This window comes from Xiphophorus maculatus, chromosome 24, assembly GCF_002775205.1.
Source record: "Xiphophorus maculatus strain JP 163 A chromosome 24, X_maculatus-5.0-male, whole genome shotgun sequence".
Taxonomy (NCBI): domain Eukaryota; kingdom Metazoa; phylum Chordata; class Actinopteri; order Cyprinodontiformes; family Poeciliidae; genus Xiphophorus; species Xiphophorus maculatus.
The window spans coordinates 11,145,314-11,170,250 of record NC_036466.1 but is presented as its reverse complement, the minus strand read 5'-3'; the positions used below and the strand labels follow the sequence as shown (position 1 = coordinate 11,170,250).

General features: G+C 40.1%; 1 protein-coding gene and 1 long non-coding RNA gene across 3 annotated transcripts in view; both read left to right on the top strand.

Annotated features, from left to right (window-relative positions):
- LOC102228431 (NLR family CARD domain-containing protein 3-like) overlaps positions 1–24,937 on the top strand; it is a 971,185-nt gene that overhangs the window by 567,760 nt on the left and 378,488 nt on the right. The gene's annotated exons all lie outside the window — the stretch shown is intronic.
- LOC111607599 lies at positions 17,059–17,904 on the top strand. The gene is made up of 3 exons (XR_002752361.1): positions 17,059–17,276; positions 17,358–17,413; positions 17,569–17,904. It is a non-coding gene; the product is annotated as an uncharacterized LOC111607599 (long non-coding RNA).

Below are 24,937 nucleotides of genomic sequence, written 5' to 3'. Positions count from 1 at the left end.
TCTTTATATGCCTGTTCAGTTTACTGTGCTAAAGAGCCAACAAATCAATTATATTACATAAACAAAATGATTACAAACTAACCCAACTAATCCAAAGTGCTTTACATCATAAAAACACAAAAATACAAAGTTATCAGTCAACAATTGAAGCATTACATTTTGTAAGTGCCATCTTTAAACATCAGAAAGTTGATTGTTGTTTCAAATGCAACTCTAACCAGGTGGGTTTCAGTCTAGATTTGAAGGAACTCAGTGTTTCTCTTTTTCCAAAATGTCTGGAACAAAAGCAGAAATCCCTCCTGGCATGAAACTACTTTACTTGATTTTGGTTGGCGCTTGCAAAGCAGCCAATCCTGGATCGCCATTTAATCTCCTTGGTGCTGATTGGCTGAACCTTTAAGAGCGGAAATAAGAAAGCCTGAAGACGTTAGCTTCTATGCTATTGCTAAGACTTTCCACTGTTTATATTAATTCATATTAAGGTTTATTTGGCAGCTGTAAGTGTTCATAAGTATCCCCAACAAATACCACTTCATTTTCCTCCTACTTCACAAATAAATGCTACAAACATGTTGGTCTGTCTCATAAAACCCCGACAACATAAAATGAAGTTTATGTTTGATTCTCCTCACAAACCCTCTCTTCAGGAAGTCATTAGATTCCCATGTAGCTCTGTGGTCCTCAGGATCTCCATTGCTAATAATCGTTATAATTGATGTTTTCCTCCTAAGCCTCTAATGATGTTTTCAGTATTTATGTTTGCAGACAGCAGGGCGAGCAGAATCATAATAGTTTCTCCCTGCTGTTTTTATTGGCACTGCGTTTCTCACATTCACATCAGTAAATTAATTTTGACCCCGTCACGCCGTACATCACGCCAAACCAGTGCACACTGTATCTGCATGAGCGGGTTCCCTTAAGCTGTTGTCGTAAAGAACGGCTGTATCGATCCTCCCCGCTGACGCTTTAATAAGTGCTTTGCATAACAAGTGTTTTACTGTGGGATAAATCACCTGCGGCGGTCGCACACAAACAGCAGAGAGTGAGAAGAAGTGGGCCATCAGTTTAAACCAAAAAAAAAAAACAAAAACAGTTCTGATCATCAACCCAAAGAGCAATTGTTGTTTTAGCTCCTGCAAAGTCGGTTGAATATTCATTCAGAGGAAAACATGTCAGGAGGAAGAGCATCAATACTCATCCTCTTAGAATAATGTCCTGTCTGTTGCTAGCGGCAGCAGCAGATCTGTTAAGAACTAGATGAATTCAATCAGGAAGATCCATGGAGCGGCGCGGGAGCCCCGGGAGTGATATCGATGGCTTGAGGAGGAGGTCGCGGAGGGGCCGCCTCCCCTGAGTCACCTGTTGCTGCTTCTGTTCGGCGTGATCAGCCAAAACGAGCTCGGCTGAATCAGAGTCCCAGGAAACTGAAGCGACATCATTTCATGTCAGCCAAAAGTCGGAGTTTCTCTCAACTGGTGGAGGAAGGGAGGATTGATGACTGCTGGAGGAGATGTGCTGCTGCCTCTAATCTCAGTGACTCCAAGTGATTTCTGGAGCATTTCTTAAATCTAACAAACAGATTTCATGTTCACTAAGGTTTGTGCTGAACTATCCTCTCTTTTGAATTCAGATTTCTTTCATGAAAGAACAAACTTCTTGAAGTTTTTCCACCTGATAGTCCAGTAGCCAAAATTGCAACATTTGTTACATTTTCATCTGCTGTGGTTCGCTTTCACGTTGCACTGAGTCCAACGATCCAACCTAATTGAAAAACGTGTTCCCCTCCTCGCCTGTGGTGGCGCTGCATCAAGAACTACTAAAGGAAACAATACAAAAACCTCTGAAGAAGACCAACGCAAGCTACAAAGCCATAGCTCCCAATGATAATAGCAGCAGTTAACATTTGTTGAAATTAAACATAGCTAAAATGGAGAACATTAATAAGTTAGAAACATGTGCAAAACATGGCAAACTTAGTCATGAAACACTTAAATGTGTCTAAAATATACATTTTAAAATATAATACTTGTAATTCATTAAAAAAAAGGGGGCGCGCTAACGCTAGCGACGTGAGCAAACAGTAATACATTGACCAGAATGCCCTGCGCTATAGTTAGCTTCCTGCTTTTGGAGCGGTGTCTGGTCCGCTTGGCGTTCACATTCAAACCTCGCCAGAGTTCACTTTAACTGACCCAAGACCCGGGTTTTCAAAAATGTAAAAACCGGGTCTGAATACCTTTTCTATACCACGTCTGCAGGTTTATTTTTCACGTTTTGCTGAATTTGTGCCCCCCCTATTCTCTCTCCCTGCTATCAAATTCATCTAAATGCACAAGAATGGCCACAATCACGTCAAGAAGAAGAGAAATTCAGTTGACGTCAATATCCAACGTTCTTACATTGACTGCAATCACTTGAACTTTGTGGCCGGGTGTGAAGTGCAGGACAAACTGGTTCAGTCTACAAGGCATTGGAGGTAAAATGAAGGGTGATTTAAATTGTTTCATTCCGCCTTTAATCCTCCAATCGATGCCAATAAACATCGACAAGAGGCTGAAAGCAAGTTCTCAGAAATACAAACCTTACTGTGAATCACTTCTGAAAGCTTGAGTGATCGATCAATAGCACAGTCTTGTTCAGATGTGCAGTCTTATTTTGAAGTGATCACAAACCCCTGGAGTGCCAGCTCAAGTTAGAGGTTTTGATTGGTTTGTTTCAACCATCTGTTAAAGCCAAGGCTGCAAAAAGGGAGAGAAAAGAGCGCTAATAAAAAGCTATCACGTTCTAACAGAAGGAGATAAATCAACTCACAAGACGTAGGAAAAAAATAATAAAATAAATTCAGAAATAACTTGAAAAGGTGCACTTGAAAACGTTTGATGGGTTGTCTTCAAAGAGACAAATAGATGAACTGTGAGAGGAGAAAACAACCTTTGATCATCAAACTGAGAGCTACAGCCATTCATTAGACAAAGAGTTCAACACTCAACATAAACACTTCATCCATACCTCGATTTATGCTTCCATATTCTCTACTGTTCAAACCACCATACAGACGCACCTTCTGCTTCTTCAACCTCGTACTTCAGCAGAGTCTGTACCAATTAAAGATGGCAGGTGAATGACTTTCACCCAACAACTTTGGGTTTGTATTTTTGCTCCATTGGATAAAAGAGAAGAGCTTTACTGTAGCAAGCTACAGAGTTTGCGTCACACCAAATGCTGCTTCTAGATCTGTTTTCTGGGTAGCTTTAGTCACACCGCGAATCAAAACTGGAAAATGTCTGCAGTGTAACTCAAACTTTTGCGTGACAGAAAAGTCCTGCAAGAAAGTAGAAAATATGTACATAGAATATACAAGGTTAGGATCAAATTAACTTACATTTTTAAATGAATTTAAGATATTTTAAGGATTCATGGACTATATTTTTAAATTCTCCTCCTATGCTTCATATGTATGTACTGAACCTGTCTGAACGTGTTACCTGCATAAAAATAGACACTTGACCACACACTTATGGTTTGTGTTTGGTCAAGCATGTTTTGAGCATCAGGCGCGTCTTCAAGCGCGGCGCGGTTTGAAATTTGAGAATCTGAACTATTGCTGTTTGATACAGAGTCTCAACCAATCAGAGAGACTCCTCCATGTGGCTTAATGGTGCATTTTCTAATGTGATTTCAGAAAAAAACCGTGGAGGATAAATTAACTGTTGCTGTTTGCTCTTGTCCTATAATCTACGACCAATCAAGCTCTGACTACCGAGACAGGAATAAAAAGGACCTTGATTGGAAGAGGATTGGTGAGAAAGTTGAAAACTCACTGTTTGCTCTAGTCCTATAATCTACGTAATAACTTTTACTATTTGAAAATATTCTATGCAAATCCGTCCAGCAAAAACGTTGAGTTACGTTAAATAAACATTAAATAAATGTATTTATTTAGATGAAATATGCAGGAGACGGTGGAAGAGTTTGAGGGATAAACATGCCAAGGAGTTTCCTCTCAACGGATTTTGACGCATCTGATGTGCATCTAAAGAAAAATGTCACCACATTGGCCTTGAAATAGACGCGTTTGTTGTAAACGCACCAGTAGCCTCTCCACCAAGGGCAAGACCAAAGAGGTGTCTGAAGACAACAGGGACAACAATGTACACCTGCACAAAGTTGGGATGTGCAACAGGACTATAGGCAATCAGCCTGGTGAGATGTTATTAGAAAGTGGAGATAAATCAAGATGGCTGCCTTGAGTGACGTTGATCCATAACACGCAGCCAGAGAAACTAAGGAGCGGCTCCATAAGAAGGTTCTGGAGTGGCCTAGCCAGTCTCCAGACCTGAACCCAAAAAGAAGCTGAAACTCTGTTCCAAAACCTGAAAGATCTGAAGATCTATTTCTGAAAATTACAGACATTTTCATTCTTTGCAATGTGTGAAAACTGCATAAATGAGGGAAAATATGGGATTCCTACTGTTTGCAGAATCTCGTCTTGATATCTTTCTGCATTGTCTCCAATAATGACTTGAGTTGTTTTCCTGTAGAGGAAGTGCCATCAGCACTCTGTCCCCATTAAGATGTTTTTTCTTTGACAAATATTTAACAGACACAACTCATCATATGCAACTTATGCCACAGATGCATTTTCCATGCAAATGTGGAATCATAAATCTCCTTACTTTATAGATAATTTAACACATCTAATCTAATATCAGGATCTTTCTGTCTTATAAACAGGTGACTGCTGATTTCTATAAAACGACAGAAATGTTTAAAATGGTCCTCCTCTGTTAACAATGGTTAACTGTGAATGGAAAACCTGTTTTTCTCCTGATCATTGATGTGCAGGATGCCTCCAGAGCCATAATTTCTGGCATCGCCCACCATCAGCTCTTTGCAGCTTGGGGAAAAAAGGCTGAGAGTTAAGAATGCTCTTTTTACTCGTGTCCCAGTCATTGCAGAGATATTCAGAGAAATGTTTGACTTCAGCTACATTCTGTCCCGAAGGTCTCTGTGCGGCTGACACAGAAAAGAAAATTGAGCAGGCTGTTATCATCAAACATAAAGCTATATATGCTGTATTAAAAGTGCTGTAGTGGTGCTGCTGTTGCATGCCTGTGGCTTTCCTTTTGTAATATCAACTGGAGTGAATGCAACTTACAATACAGCACGTTTACTGTCACAATGCAGCAAGTAACTATTATTGTGGATCGCATAATTGATATTTATGCACTTTGATTAATCAGTTGCCTAAAAATACAAGTAAGTAAGTTAGTGTCTTACTTGCACCTGATAGTTATTGCAAAGGATTGACTTGCGTAAGACGGAGAAGAAAAATGTCAGACAATATAGACAAGCTGCCTCCGATCTGATACTACGATACAGTTCATTAACTAGTGAACACGAAGAGTGTGTGCGCCATGGAGGAGCTTCACGATATTAAATAATCAATGTTTAAACGGCTTTGTAAAGGACAAACAAACCCTTCAGGTGTATAACAAGGTTCTGGTGACTGGCAGAGTAAATACATGTAGTAACCAGACGTCGCGTTGACGGAATATTTTCCGTATTTGACCGGTTATTGTTTTAAACGACCGGAAAATTTGAAGCCCGTCGGTCGTTTGACGGGTTATAATTAACACCTCTGACTGGTGCAACTGGGCAGACATTATAGACTTTAAACAAAGATTTTATTGCAGAGGCAACTAAATCAATCAATAAAAAATCCTTTCTGAATATCATTTCATGGACACTGAACTAAATGCGTCTTTCTGACCTGAAGCCGACAGCATGTTGAAGAGTTATGGACCGGACGCTTTGGAGCGTCTGGTTAGGAAGCGCATTCCAAACCTTTGGTAGAAATGGCACCTTTAATTCCAGTCTCCTTTACATACAGAACAGAGAAAACTAACAGAATGCAGACCCGGACCGCACACAGGGTAAAAAATAAACGTTCAATTGATCAGTTTGGATCAGACAGATCCAACTGACCGATGAACCAGGGCAGATTTCAATGCAGATGCGACCAGGAGGAATTTGTGAGGCTGTGGTTCAGACTGCAGTGCTGGTAATTGAAGCGGAGTCGTTTAATTTAATTTATTATAAGTTATTGGGGCCACAGTCAGTGGTTTTTGTCACGGAGAAAAAGTTACCATGGATCCGTTCATCTGCTTTATATGTGTGATGATATCTGGATTCATGGTTCAGCTAGGTGAATATTAACTAAACCCCACAAAAATGCAGCTAAGTAGCCTGTTAATATGATTGTAATTTGATGGGTAAAAACAGTACATGACCGATTTTTTTTAATGCTGTCAGTCAAAATGATGGAAAACAAAAATGTCTAGCGCGACCTCTGGTAGTAACATACAAGTAGGCTACATGTCTGTCCTAGCTTGGAGGTAAAAGCTACATTAGCTAAGCTAATTTTGCTAGTTTAGCAGTAAGTAAAACTCAGAGGTGGGAAGAGCACTCAAAAATTGTGATCGAGTAATAGTTGTAATGCACCTGTATTGTTTATAAGTTACAAAGAGCTAGTTCTAAGCTTGTGGTTTGTTTATTGTTGTCATAGCAACTCCATAGCAAATGCCTGCCAAGACGGCTGTTACTTATGTAAGTGTAACATCACAGGAGAGCTATGTCTTGCGCACAGAAGGAGCAGAATGTCCTCAGTCTCTGGGGCGAAAACAACATTACAGGGTTAGTTTTACGTAAATTTGTGTTGAATTAAAAGCTTTTATAACTTCCATAGCAGCTTGGGTTTCCATAGAAACCATCAGAAGCAAGACCTTGCCCCTCAACCTTTGTGATGTCAGCATACAGTGAGCTCACTGATGATGTCAAAGAGATTCTTAAGAACTGTTGGATAGAATATCTCTCAGTTTTTCTGAACTAGATTTCTTTAGGATTAACTGATATCCGATCACCATGTTTATTCACATTTCTTACTTACTTGGACATGCAGTTACGCATGTAGTAAAAAAGATCTGTCAAAGGTACTTGGATAAAAATGACTTGGATGAGGAGATGTTTCAGGACGAGAACAGCTGCGAAAGTGCGACAGTAAAGACATCAGAAAACTGTACTTTTTCCAGCGTTCCTGAACACAGCACTAACCCGGACGGGGAAGTGCAATCAAAGGAAGAGAAAGGTGAAGCAATAGCTAACACTTTGACGTCAGAAAATGTTGATGATTTGCCCAGCATTTCAGAGGAAACTAGTAACCTGGACGTGCAAGCTAACTCAAAGGTTGAGAAAGTCAAGCCTGAAACAACAGCTAAACCTTTCAAAGTGAATATGTTGGAAAGATTTGCCAATTTTGCCATCGCTCCAGAGGAAAACATTAACGTGGACGTGCAAGCTAACTCTAAGGTTGAGAAAGTCAAGCCTGAAACAACAGCTAAACCTTTCAAAGTGAAGATGTCGGAAAGATTTGCCAATTTTGCCATCGCTCCAGAGGAAAACATTAACGTGGACGTGCAAGCTAACTCTAAGGTTGAGAAAGTCAAGCCTGAAACAACAGCTAAACCTTTCAAAGTGAATATGTTGGAAAGATTTGCCAATTTTGCCATCACTCCAGAGGAAAACATTAACCTGGACGTGCAAGCTAACTCTAAGGTTGAGAAAGTCAAGCCTGAAACAACAGCTAAACCTTTCAAAGTGAAGATGTTGGAAAGATTTGCCGATTTTGCCATCGCTCCAGAGGAAAACATTAACGTGGACGTGCAAGCTAACTCTAAGGTTGAGAAAGTCAAGCCTGAAACAACAGCTAAACCTTTCAAAGTGAATATGTTGGAAAGATTTGCCGATTTTGCCATCGCTCCAGAGGAAAACATTAACATGGACGTGCAAGCTAACTCTAAGGTTGAGAAAGTCAAGCCTGAAACAACAGCTAAACCTTTCAAAGTGAAGATGTTGGACAGATTTGCCGATTTTGCCATCAGTCCAGAGGAAAACATTAACCTGGACGTGCAAGCTAACTCTAAGGTTGAGAAAGTCAAGCCTGAAACAACAGCTAACACATTTGAAAACTTTGATTTTCTTCGTGTCTGTAAAAATAATATCAAGATGATCATGAAAGCTCCATCTAAACATCCATTTACCTGTCTAACAATGACATCATTAAAAAAATACGACGATCTTTTCATAGCGCATGCCCAAATCAACAAAGCCAGCCAAACAGGAACAAACTGTGAAAACCACAAAATGTCTGAGACACGTTTCGAAGAAATTGGTGGTTTTTCTGAGTCTTTTGCTAAAGGGGATGATGTTAGTACTAACAAACAAAGCAACTCTGGCATCCCAGTCAGTGGGACTGTTTTTAATGGACTGGAAGAGAATTTTGACGATGAAGTTGGTGCTAGAGAAAGAAGTACATTGGAGAATGAACATGGCAGAATGATCACTTCTGAGGATGGGAGTCCTTCAGTCTGCTCAGGTCTCGCTCAGAATGAAAATACCACCGGCGATGAAACAGACACAAACGATGAACAGAACATCCATGGAACCCATCAAGACTCTCTTCAAAATGAAATGACGTTAGAGGACAAACTTAAAGCTAAATTTGGAGATGATGCAGACTTTAAAAAAGCACTGAACAATCAAGCAAATTGTAATCTTGATCCGACTGTGTTCTTTTGCAAGTTTTCCAACTCATTCAATAACTGTTGGATGAATGCCACAATGCACAGCATTTTGAATCTGAGTATTACCAGAAAGTACCTAACTCAGAATCCTGAAAAGGTCTTTGGAGCGTTATCTGGAACTCCATTATATGCCACCTTTTTCTGCACAGCCTTGAATAACCCGGGGAAATATTTTTGCCCCGATGAAATCTATCAAGTTCTGATAGAATTAAGTCGAACTATACCGTCTTTGACCTTGGGACAACCAAATGACATAACAGAGTTTTTGGAGGCTATTTTAAGCTGGCTAAATCCATGTGATATTAACTCAGTTTGCAAAGTGAAGAATGTTATCACCTGTGAAGACTGTTCGGTGGTTAGATCGGTCATGTCAGACCTTGGTCCTGTAATTTACCTGTCAGATGCACAACCAAATGAAACCACGGCGTCTCTTCTTGAACGTTTTGTTTTTGTGGAGTGGTCTCAGAGGCAATGTTGCAACACCTTTAGTAGAGAGAAAAAATACTTGGACAGCTCACCTGACGTGATAACCTTGTATCTGCATCGGTACACCAATGAGGAAGACAGTAGACTACCTGTGATTCCTAGCACAACCATTCACATTCCTTTGGAAAGTGGAACTCAGCTGTACCGTTTGTCTTCAGTTATTTGCTGCAAAGTCCTAAATGCATCAACCAACCATTTCTATACATATGTTGTGGGTGGAAAACGGGTATTTAAAGCTGATGGCGCAAAGATAGGAATTGCAGGTTGGAGCAGTGCGGATGATATGAACAAACTGGGATTCATCTACATCTATGAAAAATACTCATAAACAGGATGATTTTTTTGTGGGGTTTAGGAAAACAGCAATCCTAAAAGCATTTTAAATACCAATGTCAAGAGCTAAAGTCTTTAAAAGATCATGTAAATGAAAGTATCACAGAGAACAAACTGAGCACCAGTTTTTTTTTCCATTTTTTACAGAAAAAAGGCAGAACAGAGTTGTGGAGGGTCCATTGGATAGTCGAACATCGGATTCAGGAAGGTCCTGGAGGACTTCGCTCAGTCACTCCACATCTGCTTTATGGACTTGGAGAAGGAGTTCAACCTTCTCCAAGAAGGTTATCTTGTTGATCTACTTTCCACTCTGCCTGGGGAGCCGGCAGAGTGGAGGTGGATAAGGGGCAGACGTGGGTTGAGCTCAGCTGGAAAGCAGAAGATGTCATGGATGGAGGTCCTTATCAACTGGGGCTAGATGAAGGCCAACTGGGGACGCGACGAGGCGTGGAATGACTGGATGCTGGTAGATGAAGGCCAACTGGGGACGCGACGAGGCGTGGAATGGCTGGATGCTGGTAGATGAAGGCCAGCTGGGGACGCCGCTAGGCGTGGGATGGCTGGATGCTGGTAGATGAAGGCCAACTGGGGACGCCGCGAGGCGTGGGATGGCTGGATGCTGGTAGATGAAGGCCTACTGGGGACGCCGCTAGGCATGGAATGGCTGGATGCTGGTAGGTTAAGGCCAGCTGGGGACGCCGTGAGGCGTGGGATGGCTGGATGCTGGTAGATGAAGGCCAACTGGGGACGCCGCGAGATGTTTGATGGCTGGATGCTGGTAGATGAAGGCCTACTGGGGACGCTGGTAGGCGTGGGATGGCTGGATGCTGGTAGATGAAGGCCAACTGAGGACACCGCTAGGCATGGGATGGCTGGATGCTGGTAGATGAAGGCCTACTGGGGACGCTGGTAGGCATGGGATGGCTGGATGCTGGTAGATGAAGGCCAGCTGAGGACGCCGCGAGGCGTGGGATGGCTGGATGCTGGTAGATGAAGGCCAGCTGGGGACGCCGCTAGGCATGGGATGGCTGGATGCTGGTAGATGAAGGCCTACTGGGGATGCCGCTAGGCGTGGAATGGCTGGATGCTGGTAGATGAAGGCCTACTGGGGACGCCGCGAGGCGTGGGATGGCTGGATGCTGGTAGATGAAGGCCAGCTGGGGACGCCGCGAGGCGTGGAATGGCTGGATGCTGGTAGATGAAGGCCAACTGGGGACGCCGCGAGGCGTGGGATGGCTGGATGCTGGTAGATGAAGGCCTACTGGGGACGCCGCGAGGCGTGGGATGGCTGGATGCTGGTAGATGAAGGCCAACTGGGGACGCCGCTAGGCGTGGGATGGCTGGATGCTGGTAGATGAATGCCTACTGGGAACGCTGGTAGGCGTGGAATGGCTGGATGCTGGTAGATGAAGGCCAGCATGGGTGACATGTTGATCCAATGAGATAGTGTTTAACAGATGGAAGGGGCCGGCTATACGTTGCTGTGATAGTGAGAAAAGATAGATGAGTAAATAGATTAGAAGTGAGAAGATGATTGCCTTCTTCTCTAGAGGAGATGCTAGAGCTAAGATTAGACTCACAGGGTGACGGTTAAAGGATGCAGGCGAGAGATGGGATCATTCTGGAAAGAAACCTGAAAATAAGATGTGAAGGACAGAAGGGGAAAGTATGCATAACATTTACTGGAAAAATGTAATAAGCTCGGATGAGCATTCCCAATGTTGGTTAGGAATGTCATCCCCCCAAAAATTACGACAAGCGATAATTTGTGATTTGTTTAACAATTGGTGAAAGCACTTGAGCTGACTTGTACCGCCTCCTATCGGCCAGCGCATGATTGGGAACGGCTTTGCTGTGTACTAAAAGTCAAGGTTTTTTGTTTTTTTTTCTCATTTATCGACTGCCTGCATTTAATTCTATGGAAGCATGACTTATATCATCACACAGTTAAAGACAGCAAGAGCACTAACTGACGGCGAGTAGCCAATGTTGACGCAGAGAAATGAATGAGGTAACTATGACAACCCATGAACACATACATCTGCTGTTTTTATGAATGAATAATCCCTCTGTGTGAATAAGCACAGAGTGCGTATTGACCCAACACGGCTGCTGACTTGAGAGGGACAGAGAAAAGGAGCAGGAAGTCCAGTGCAGGGACTTCCTGCACTGGAAAGCGGAAGATGCCATGGATGGAGGTCCTTATCAACTGGGGCTTCGTCGGTGATTGGCCGTGATGCAGCTTGGTCCAGCGTTGATAGGTCATTGCTGATGAGCTGGACGCGTCAATTGGATGATGCAGGTGGGGCTAGAGAGTTTTGCAGTTTGAATTTACTCCTAGGCTTCATTTCCTCTTAAATTTTATTACATTTTGATTTTATTTTAACTCCTCATTTAACTTGTTCCATAATTTTACACCATGAATTGACATCAATTTTAAGATTAATTGTTTTCTAAAAAGTAACAACACTGAGCCAATTTGATTTGAACATATCTTTCTGAAAGACATTAGATCTGTTGGAACATTTTTGACTTTTTCTTCAGTCAGCCTCATCTTCAAATTACTCAGAGGAAAAAACTAATTCCTGAATAAATCCCAGATTTTAGATTTTGTTTGATTGCTGCTTCATAGCAAGCAGCTGTATCAGACAAGACCTCTTCTAAAAACAGAAGACACCAGATGTTTTTCTTTAAACTTTCATCTTCAGAAGTTTGGAGAAGAAAAAGTGAAAAAAAAAATCAATCAAAACCTTCATAGAAACTGAACATTTTATCTTTTAGACACGAGAATAAGGAAAGAAATATGTTTTACATAGTGCTTTATTAGGTGTAGCTCATTTGTGATGTTTTTAACACATGATCCATACTTTCATGTTATTTCCAACTTGTTGAGGTCGTTTCACATCATGGAGCTAATAGGAATAAAAATAAAGCTCTCATGTGGCTAAAAGCCCAGCTTGATTTTCCTCATCCTCTCGCCCTCTGACCCAACGTCATGTTGGCTGAGCCTAATCTGACAGCACGTTAATAGATCGTCTAATTAACATAATGTCCACCCATTAGGAGTGGTTAACCTTTGACTTCTCACACTGACAGGAATAATGCCAAAAGCTAAAAGAAACACACACATCTGTTGCTGCTTTAACTCGAAGCAGCGGTTTCCTTCAGACTTTTCCGCTGATCCGTCATGACGCCCCGTTCCTCCTCATTTCCTCACACCCTGCCTCTTTCTAATTGAGGAGGGAGTGAATACAATTATGGTGAGAATCATCCCGGGCTGATGTGAGGGAGGGGATTAACGGGATTAAGACGATAATCTGCTGACCCTCTGGCCCCAGCGCAGTATGGGGCTGGAAAGGCAATTTGAAGCAGGGAGAAGAGAAGATATGGAGGGCCTTAATGAGGGAGCCGCTGCAAAGCCCCTGACCACAGAGAGGCTCGCTCAGCGGGCCTCTGGGAGATTATTTTCTGCAGGACTCCTTTCCACAATCTCCTCTCGCCTCTCACATGCACCTCAATGCCCGCGAGTTCACTCCAGCTTTGAGGAACAGCTGTGTGCTTCTTGCGCGAAGGTCTCAGATGAACAAGGTATCAGTGGCAGGGAGAACTTCCTTTTTAATGCCTATTTAAGGTAACAGGATTTAAGATACAGCACAATGCAGCCTGGGCATAGCCCAACCTCGATGCTTTAGTAAGTCTTAGAGATCACAGATACACACCACCTTAACTTGAATTGTTAAACCTAAAATACAGAGCTGACAAGAATCGCAAAAGAAGCAAATCGTAAAGTTACGTCCAGCATCCAACTGTTTCTGATGACGCAGCATTTAGAGCAAAACTTTGTGCTGCACAGATCAATAGCAGCTCTGGATTTTTACTACTGTTTGAAAAATTTGTTCCTGAATTGAATGTTTTTTTGTGTAAATTCACACAAATAAAACTTCAAGCTGGGAAAACATCACTCAATGCTTTCCTTGAATTTGTCCCTCTAACAATGCTGTGTCTTAGAAAACCTGCTTTCTAACTTGCTGAGAGGATGAATGCCTTTCTTCAGACAATACAAGAGTGACCCAGCTTCAAATCTATCACTGCAAATGTCTTACAAGAGGTAAATCATTTCATTTTTCAGCTTAGAGCTACAAGACTGTTAACTTTATCTGCGAAACGCATTCCTATGGTACAACTTTTTCACATTTGATCACAGAATAACCAAATTCAGCGTATTTTATTTACCGTAGATTTTAGTGATAGATTTACACAAACTAGAGCATACTTATGAACCAGAAGGAAAAATATACGTTTTTCATCAAAGCCAAATATTTTTTCTGTAATTATTTTACCATTATTACGAGTACAAGTGTTGACGAGTGCATCAGATGGCTCACAGAAAAAGCAATAAAAATTATGCAAATATCCTAAAAGTAAAGAGAAGCACTTGTTGCCTTTTGCCCTGCAAATAGAGCATATTTCTATTTTCTTCACACCATATGGCCTGTGCTGTGATATCCTGCAGAAAACTGATACACTCGTCTGTATAAATCGCTTCCATCACATCTCAGATTGAAGTCATTTCACCTTACATAGTGATTTTTTCTTTATAAATAAAAACATTCCTTATCTGCAAATTGCAATGTTTTGCATTGCATAAAGTTTTAAAAAAGCGTTTCAGCAAGTCAATGTTCTTGGTATGTAAGTGAAAATCTGTCGTTGTCGCATAGCAACAAAGAAAGCCCTCAACCCACAGGCATCTGTTTGTATCATGCAGCACTTGATGATTGTCCAAATGCAATTAGCCGGGGGGATTTCTAATTGATTAGTGTGAGCAGGATGCTGCCGAGGGTAGAAATGTTGACAAAACTCTGAGTTACTAACAGCTGCTTCTCAGACTCCTGGTGAAGCCAGACAGGAAGGTACAACAAGACGTCAATGATGCAGAGAAGAAGAGGCAGTTTGTGCTAGCTGCTAGGGATTTCTTGCTTCCGGGGGGTTTGGAGATCTTTCTATGCAGGCCACGCCGCATGCCTGGTCAGCAGGGGCGTCCTGGGGTTTAGCAGTCAAAGCCTGAGAGGAGTAACGAGTCTTCTCACCTGGCCAAAGGCAGGACTGTTAGCAGCTGTCAGAGTTTGCAAAGGTCTTCGGTTTTAGATGAGATTTGAGCCAAGACAATTGGAAATTGGTGAAAATACACAATGAGCCTTACTGTTTCGCTTAGAAGTTGATTTCAAAGTTAAACGATCATAAAATAAAGTCATTATCATTCACATGACATTGTCTTTATCCCTAATAAGCTGCTCATTTCATGCCTTTCTAGCTAAAACCTTTCATTAGCCCAGTTCTTTCACCTTGATTGGATAGTGATTGCTTTCCAGTGCTCTGAATAAATTTAACCCTTTGTGCTAAAACCTTTAATAAATATATCATGTGATAAACTCCTCATTCCACAACAAGTTAAATGACAACCCAACTTTCCAGTTTGTTTTTGCAGAATTAGAAATATAATTATTGTTTTTGTTGTTTACAAAACAAATCAAGAAACAAACTTAGACACTCTTGACCAGGTTTAGCTTCTATGTTAAAGGAAACAGTAACACTTTATTTGAAGGGGTGTCCATAAGACTGACATGACACTGTCATAAATATGAGTCTTTATGAATGTTGTCATGAAGTGTCAGTCGATAAATAATGACACTTTTAATACAAAGTTTACACTTTTAATGCAAATTTTAATAGAACTTTGCATTAAAAGAGTCATTATTTACCGAATGACACTTTATGACAACATTCATAAAAACTCCTTCATGTTCATGACATGTTTATGACAATGTCATGTCAGTGTTATGCAGAACCCTTCAAATAAAGTGTTACCAAGAAAATAACTGAGAAAAGACAAGTAATAGTAGAGAAGAACAGTATTTAAGCTGAGGAGAACCAAATGGATTCAGAAAAAGTAATGGCAGTCAATGGGTCCATTGTAAAAAAAGACTCACTGAGCTTGTGGTACTTTCTGTAGGAAGAGATTAGAAGATTAGGGTTGCATTGTTTCCAAATACTGCATACATTTAGAGTAACATGAATAGTATAGTAGTAGAGTTACTAAAAACATCACTCCAGATTGCTTAAGTCCAACTATAAATATTATCAGATATGTCTAACTTAGTGGTTTGAGAAACTTGTTTTGTATGGAATTGGAAGGACATACAAAACACAAGTTTATTTTCTTTCAAAGTAAAGTGACAGGATTTTTTAGAGCCTTTATGATGGCAACTTCTGTCTTATTTAGATCTAAACTCTACTTTTTCCAAGCTTTTATGTCTTCTAGGCACATCTGTAATCTAATTAACTGATTCATTGTAAATAGAACAAAGTATCATCAACATAGCAGTGGAAATTTATCCTGTTCTCTTGAATTATTTAACCAGGTACTAGCATAAATTCTGTAAAAAATAAAATAAAATAGACTCAAGCACAATGCCCTGAGGTGCTCCATAAGCAACTGGTGCAAGAAGACTTATTGCTAACAAACAAACTGAAATCAAACAAATTAAATCAAACACATGATCCCAGCAACATGTTGAAGTTTTCTGCAGCACAGAGATCTAATGGAGCAAGCAGAGACAGAAAAGACTGTAAGAATATTAATTTCTGTGCTATTAAATCGGACTGAAAGCCTTTAAATTGATTTTTACAGTGGAAATGCTCACACAATTGATCATTTTCTTTTTCTTAGGAAATGTACATAAAAACTGAAGCTGGTATAAATTTGTGATTGGCTGGGACTACTGGTGTAAAGTAAGAGTTTAATTACAGCCACCTTAAAAGGCTGCAGTACATATCCATTAACTAAAAGTAGATTGATCTGGTGCCTGTGGCCTCGCCTATTCTAATTTGTTTGATGTACCAGAGGAAAAAATGTTGAATCTCTCTTAAGGAAATTACATTGTGACTTTTGAAGAAAATAACATCGACGTCTCAGAAGGTGATGGATTCCTCTTCAGCATGGCAGCTTTGTGAATAATGATTCCTCTACAGAAAGCACAAATAGGTTCAGCAGATCAGCTGTTTTCTCTGTACTAAAGTGATTAGTTTGATTCATGATTCCAATAACAAGTAAACAGAGTGAAGCTGCCTTTGCTGGGCTTGATGTGGACGGTAATTGGGGTAAAACCTTTGTGGAGTCGCAGGAATGAGTCATCCTGCAGCCGTGTAAGACTAGAGTTCTCCATGTTGGTTTAGCAGGTCAGATTTGGAGGGTTGGGTGGGAGCTGGTGGTGTTGTGACTCTAATATAAATGGGTCAAAGCTTGGACAGAGAGCAGGAAGGGGAACTGGGCTTCATTTGGTCCGTAGTGTAATCTGTTAAGTTCTCACCTAGACCTTTGCTTAAATTATTTTAATTCCCAGACCATCAAACTGTCCTCTAGTCGTACTTTGTACAAGTCAGTTTGGCTAATAGTCTTTTCCTAAAGCAAGTCTTATGTCCTCTGTCTCTTCTCTTTAACTCATCTATAGTTAATCTGTATTTTTTATGCTTGCCGAACTATTTCTGTGTTGATGTAACCAGGATCATTTTCTATATTAGATTTAGTTTATTTATTTTATTTTCCATTTTGTTAGATTTATTTTTTAAAGGGTTACTTAAACATTTTTTCCTCTTCCCCTTAATTTATTTAACACCAACCAGGCGAGAACAATAGTGTTCTCGCGTGGCTCTGACGTCATGTGACAGCTGCACATCAGCGTCCTAAATTGACAGCACAGTTTATATGGCTGCAAATCGCAGCTTAGGCAGGAAACGCTGCGGGACTCTGATGTGCAGGTAGGCTTCTGGTCTGTTCCCGACGAGGTTTTCAGATCTCTATTGTCTGTTTTTCAATCGTGTATGTCTGTTAACTTGCAGCCGGGTGATTACTCAACCAAACGTTGCAAGAATCACGATTAGTCAAGAGGGAACTGGTGAGTGTTTGGTAGGGAGCTAGTATGCTAGCACTAGTCTTCCAGCCTGTTGTGATTGTATATTGATTTGTTGCGTAACAATATTGGTTGCATAAGTTATATTTACTTATGAAACGTCTGCACATGTAACTGATTAATTAGGTCTGTTTATACAGGCCAGGTGCGTTGCAGATCCCTCGCGCAAGGAGTGGCTGGAGGGATCTTGACAATAGCAAGGATTGTCTGGTTTCACTGACCAGACTGGCGAGCTAAAATAAGCAGGATACCGAAACACAAGACTTATCATCTGGGAATATTCTTCCGACCTAATTGGAGGATCAGCTCAAGTCCCCATTGAAGGAAGTGGATTATTTTGGGGTTTTTTTTCATCATCAACAAAGACTGGTGGACGTCCTTGGTATAAGGAACTTTAACTTGTTTTTCCTTTACACTATGGACTAATGTGTATATATATTGTAAATACTAAATACAACTCACCAATTTGCACCATCTTACTGTCTCTGTGCTTTACAAATTGCCATCTCCTCCAGTAGCCGAACCTAGCTAGACTTTAAGAACTGTTTGGATAAATTTTAATTCGGATTATTTAAAATCTTGTTAATCCTTGAACGCAATGTGGGTTACATTGACTTGGCCAGATGTTTTGGACCATTATTCTGCTGAGGACTCAGTAAAAACCCAGATTACTTTTGTTTTTATTTCATAGAGTTCATTAATCTTTTAACTCCTACAAAAAGATCTTCCATCGCTCTCAAACTGTGGTCCGTGGGCGCCCCCAGTGGTCTGCAAGGTACTGCAAGTAAACAGCCTTGTATTTGCTGTGACGTGCGACGCTACAGCTAGCTTACCAAATGATTGTGTTTAAAAAAAATAAAAGGTCACTCAAAAGAAAATCTGGTGGAAAGAAAATATTTATATGATCGGAGGAAGTCAAGTCAGTTTTGACGTGTCGTTCACTAGAGATTTGATTCTTTTGAACGGCTCTAAGCCACGAACGAGTCTCAGTTAGTGAAAACTGTTCTCTCTTTTTTTTACGACTTTGCTCACGTCAGCTCTTGTCAATCCTATTTAATTAAAAATGATTCATTTAAATAATTGAAATACAACTGATAGAAATGGGTGGATAGTTTTTATATTTAGTAGTGCAGAAGAGGATTTTTGTTTCTGCCAAAACTATTCAAGTCTATTTTTCTTTTATTCTGTGTCTAAATTACAAATAGTCCTAAAATGTTGACAACCTCTTTTTTTGATTTCTATGTTTGACATCCTTGAAAAGCTTAGAATCCAAACTTTCAGAATCCGTAAATAATTTAAAACAGCACAAAACACATCAATACACGAGTTAAGAGACTAATAATACTTTCATTTCATGTTTTATATCTTAAATTGTTGTGGTTTTGTGGGTTTTGTTTTGATCACGTTTCTTCCAATTTTACTTCATTTCTGCGTCTCCTTAAATGTTTCCTCTGCTTGGTACCAATGATTCTAGGTTTCTTAAACAGACTAACACCTTTTCCAACATGGTTATTTAAGAAATGCATTAGTTGGGGTTCAGTAACATGTTGCCACCTGAATGATAATCACCCATGCAGTAATTACCCAACAGAAGGTTCCTATGTATTTGCTTAGTTAAATCCAACTGGAGCCTTTCTGTTTTTTGGCAAGGCAGCGGATGTTGGAACCATTTCCTGACTTTTAAAGATCAACCTGAATGTTTTCCCATCTTTTCAGTGTAAATGGTATAAAACATTTTATCTTTACCAGATTAGAGGTAACCAACATAAACCAATCCTCTCCGTTTTTAGTTCTTCTACATCACTGTTGTGGCTTGGAGTATTACCGTTTTGTTCTTAAAGTTCAATATCAAACAAAGCAAAGAAAAATCTTGGGTGGATTTACTGAATGTAACAGTTAACACAACGTTCATGTTTGCTAATTCTGACGCCTACTGTACTGTATGTACTTTGTGAAGCAGCTCGCTGACAGTTTGAGAGCACGCTCTGAAGGGGGATGACCATCTGGAAATCCCGTCTGCGCCGACACCCATCCAATTTATCTAAGTCTCCATCACTGCTGCATTTCTACTGTACACACCATTTTTCTAAATCAGCGGCGTCTCTGCAGCGCGGCTCCGTGTCATTTGCTTAAAAACTTTCATGCACCACATTAATCATAATAATCCGCTTCTTCCTGCGTTGATGTAAGGCTTGTTTTGTGTTGGAGAATCTGCTGAGCCAAGCATCTTTTAACTTGTTTTTTCAGCACCTTGGTTTGATCAAGTGCGCTGTGTTTTCTTTTCGGCTGAGAGGAAAAGACACTCCAGGCAACAATGTGCCGCACTCTGTTTGTTTCAGAGAGGTGTGGAGCTCGCTTCCTTGCTGTGTGACATATTGTCAAGGGAGATGATGTGTTGACATGCCATGTACACCCACTCTCTCATCACCGAGAGGCGAATTTATTTATATATAAGAAAGTCCTTGCAGAATGTATAAGAGGCGTTTCTTTTCTTTAGGGAGATGTTCATATCTCTTGGAAGACAGAAAATATGATGATGTGCTTGTGTCCCAGTGCCTTCAGGTCGATACGTTACACGTGTCATATCCCAGCCGGAAAAGCACATAAGGAAATTATTATTGCGATGTGGACTTGATGGGAATGTAAATACAGTTTTTGTATGAAGGAAGACAGTCACACTGGGGATGACCTGTCAGATTCTTCAGTCAATAAACACAGGAGTGTTTGACAGAAGAAAAAACATTAGATTAATAGCTTTCTGTCTACAGAAACTTTTCTGGGTTTGTTTTCTATATAATCGCAATACGACAGCGATGCACATTTTTTCAATATTAAAATGACAGATTTTTGTACGGTTCCCATAAATCATTTCAAAACTGTTTCCACCTTTAACCTGAGCGATATCCTGTTCAGTCTGATTGAAAACCAGATTTATTAGAGGAAATATTTAGAATATAAAACTCTGGAAAACTCTGGTTGCATATTTGTGCGCAATCTTTATGGGTATAAATATCGAACTGGTGTGTTAGAATCTGCCTTAGTGGTCGTCTTAATCTTTTTCTGTAGCTGCTTCAAATTATAGGTCTTCCTTCAGACGTCTTCATTTTGGTGTACCTCAGGGTTCTGTTTTGGGGTCCTTAATATTTCTGGTTTGCATGCGCCTAATCACATGTTTTGCACTCTTACAGATGTCTCATATAACTGCTATTGACATTAGAAAAGATGATAAACAATCAAATTTGAGACTGAAACTGGTCAGGATGGCAGCCAAGAAGCTGAGCATAACATTGAAAGAGTTCAAAGAAAGTCCCCCAAAATATTCTGGGGACTAATCAGACTAATCACTTTCTCTCAAATTAACATTTCTTTTGATGAGCCGAATTATTTACGTGTGACAAAACAGCACAAACATAAAAAAAAATCTGGAAAGAGGACACTTTAAAAAGTATTAAACTCGTGTATCTAAAATGAAGGCATTCAGTTTATTAAAAAAATGTAAGTTGGCCTTAAATACATTAATTCTTAAATTTCATCATGTCCTAGAATTTATGGATTTTATTTTTCTGTCAGGCAAAACCTCGAGTCACACGCAGACATCTTAGTTGCATTCTGTGACTTCAGGCAGTTGAGGTATGCTGCTAACATACCCTGGCTAGTTAGCCAGCTAGCTAGCTTTTTGCTTCTATCACAGGTAAATATAAATTCATTGCCAATATCTCACTTCTGTTAACAAACTCACTCACTACCACTTCCTTTCTGTCATGGTACAAGTCTTACATTTGATTCATACTGGTTGTAAATGCCCGTTCCATTATATATGCTGATTGTAGGTTGTTACCCAGAGTATGTAATGTATTCATGTTTTGTGTCAAACAAAGGCACTAAAGCAAATGTATTTTTTCCTTTTAGTTTTCACGGTGTATTCAGTGGTCTTCAACAAACTTGGTTTTGAACGAAGTAAACACGAATTTACTGCAGCCGTGGAAGCTCTCCGTGTTTTCTTGGGTCTGAGGCTCTGCTACACTGGTCTTAAAAAGTCTTAAATGTGAGCTGGTGAAACCGGGACAGTAGAGTTTGAGTGGATGTGATATCTGCAGACGTCTAGAAGCATAGAGTCAATGAAAGAGAGGAATGACGGATGAGCATCAATCGAGGCCTTTTGACAACAAGCATTTTGTCTCATCAGTTCTGTTCAAAATGGACAGATTAGAGTCTCAGATCCACAGTGCTGTGAATAACGTCTTTATCACCAATCCGAGGAGATGACAAGCATCTTCCACAATGGATTATCTGTGCACATGACTCTGCTGTGAGGACCGCTCTCCACTGCAGATATGTGACCCACTCTGCTGACAGCAGTGATGACGGAACCGTCGCTGACAGCCTGACTTTAAGAAAGGCCACGAGTCACTCCACCAGGCGCAAAACGCTTAATCTCTCCTTTCCCATCACAAAGGGAGCTGCATGACGCAACGCTTTGCAACAGAGAAGAAGTGACACTCGCTGTCAGTGACATGTTGGCCATGAAATGGACTGTGGCTTTTAAATACAGCCATGCTCACCCTGACAGCTGGAATTATGCCCTGCATTTAAATGGAGGTGAAAATGTGCAGAATTGAAATGATCTTCTGGCAACTAGTGAGAGTATTTTTTGTCTCAGTGTTCTATTTCAGCAGGGAAAAAAGGAAACTAAAATTAAAAACAGTTTGTTTGACCTGCATAATTTTGGACAAGGTGCCTAAGGGAAGTTCAAACAACCCGCAGACCCCAGTCCAATCTTTTCTCCTGAATGAGTTCACTACATAAAAGCAGAACGGTTCATGTCATTCACACTCAGGTTGGCTGCTCTGCACTGCAGGACTTTATTTGCACTTTAATAACATGTTTGAAGCACAGGTAAATCAAGGAATAATGAAGTTTTTTCAGCTGGTAGCTGTGTTGCCGAGCAACCAGAAGGTTCTGGGTTCGAATCCCAATGGAGTTTGCATGTTCTCTCTGGGTACTCCGGCTTCCTGTTGCAGTCTAAAATCATCACAGAATTGACCCTGCAGGCTATTTGTCCTGTTGGGTTACTAAACTTATTTCTTTTAGACAAAGAGGTAATTTATTTAGACTTTAAATTCAGATATCTACACGCATTTTTTAAATATTTGGTAGATTTTTCAAATGTTTTGGGTTTTCTCCCACTCTTGCTTTATTTTGCTGTGATTTTGGCCCATTCCTCCTGACAGAACTGATGTAATTGAATCAGATTTTCAACTCTACCAACATATTTTCCATTCTAGTGACATCAGAACTTGGGGAAAAAATAACAATGTTGTTCTTAAACCTTAAATTTGACGGTCTGCTTTTGGTCGTTGTTCATTTGGAAAACCAATCTGTGCCCAAGCTTTAACTTCCTGTCTGATAACATTTAGTTATTCATTTAGTAATTATTTGAGTTGAGGGTTTGGAGCATATAAATGAAGCTTTATATCTGAATAATAAGGGCCCCAAAATACAGCCCCAAGGTACAGCAAGATTAATTATAATTCTAGCATCTTGCAACATAAAAAAAGATTTTGATTTTTAAATAAAGTGTATTTAAATATCTGGCTTCAAGCATTTTTTTATTTATTTAATGAAAACCCAAAATCCAGTTTCTCTTAAATTTAGGATACAACAAGAAAGACCAATTAAAACGGATTTAAGGACATTAATGGAAAGTTGAGTTTCACTTGCCAAATTCTAATCAACTCCATAAAGTGCAAATTTAATAATAAGCTTTGTTTGGGAAGAAATAAGTCAAACCCCGAGTGTTCATTTTTATTCCCGGCATACCAAGTGAGGTGACAGCTTTAGAAGACCCACAGAGCCATAACTTACACTTACAATCTTTAATTAATGACAAAATTACCTCATAAACTGAGTAAACCGCCAGGGTTTTACTGCTCCCTAGTGAAGAAGGCCACACAACACCCTCTGTGCATACTCAAGTATCTGTTTGCAATGCCAGACAGCTTCCACAACTAATGCTTGGAGTAGACTGATTTGCAAATACAAGGCTTTGAATAGGCCAGGTGTTTAAAGTCAAGTAAGGTTTAAGGTTAAGTAGTTTAAGCTGATTTTACAAGGATTTTATTCTGTTTCAACAATAAAACACATTTTAATAAATGAAACTATTCCAGTTTCTGAACAACGGACAATTATTCCCTCTTGTTTTGGATGTGTTATGATGTGTAACCATGGCAACAAGGTACACTGTCTTCTTTTCCTTTTTTTTCTCCTCTCCTCAAAAGCTGCAACAAATAATTCCAGAGGAAATTGAAATGGAGGCAACGCTGAGAGAGCCAGAGAGAGAAGGAGGAAGCTCAAATCGCTTCCCGCGTCGATCAGAACGGGGAAGGTTTGAGATTTAAAGAGGAGCGGCAAAAGCAAACGAGGTGGCTTAGCAGTGCTTGCCCACGTACAAGTCATGTTAATGTGGAATATTATCTCTATTCTCTGGAAATTGAACTATTGGCATGTTGTAACAGTCATACAGCAACAGTCTTCAGTCAGAGGCACCTTCAGATTCGTTGGAAGACTGACAGCTACTGGAGTTCCTTCCTGTTCATACCATTATCATCCACAACCACTCTGAAAATACTTCGGTACGTTGCAACGTATTTAGTATGTAGCACTAAAATGCTGCATTTATTAATTATTTAAAAGGATTACAAGTTCATATTCAACTTAAGTTAAATTAACTTAGATCTCTGATAGAGTGACTGAGTCCAAAAGGGGAAACCAATTGTACCAAACTGTAGTTTCAAATAATGTCATTATTTCTACAAAAGCTCTTATGTTTTAAACCTGACATTCTCAATGTATTTACATATTTGTACTGCTATTCAATTTTCTAAATGCTTTTAAAACATTGTTTCAGGTGCACATCTATAGGTTTTAAGAATTACCATTGGGTTTTACAGTGTTATGACACCATTTAATGCTTCTTTGGGATAAATAAAGTGTTTTTAAATTGAATTTCTGAAGATGCAGGTGTTTGGAAATCCCTCAACCTGCAGCAACACCAGTGAGGCTGAGATCTCCTCTTGTACTGATCCAAAGAACAAGACAGGTCAACTCGAATTTGCTCAAAACTGTCTAAAGAAAACCCAGAGGTCTGGATTTTGTTCTGTGGATAGAAATGTAACACCATGCCTACAGTTAAATTATTAAATCTGGATTTCCAGCAAGGTCTTCGACTTTTGCTTTTTACAGTTTTCTAGTGTACGCTAAGAGTGCTTGGCAGAAATTTCTCCATAATTCCCACAACTCTGGTCCAGACTTTGCCTCATCTGCCTCAGTTACTCTCGTTGCATCACTGTGCCGGAAATCTTTGGGGATTTACAGCCGCAAAATCCTTTTTGACACGTGTCTGGTACATTCCCGGGTATATGGGTCGAATCATGGACCAGAAAATGAGTTGTTATCCTGAAATACAATCCAGAGAGGCCACTGCAGGTAGTAATGAAAAGTAGCCTTGTT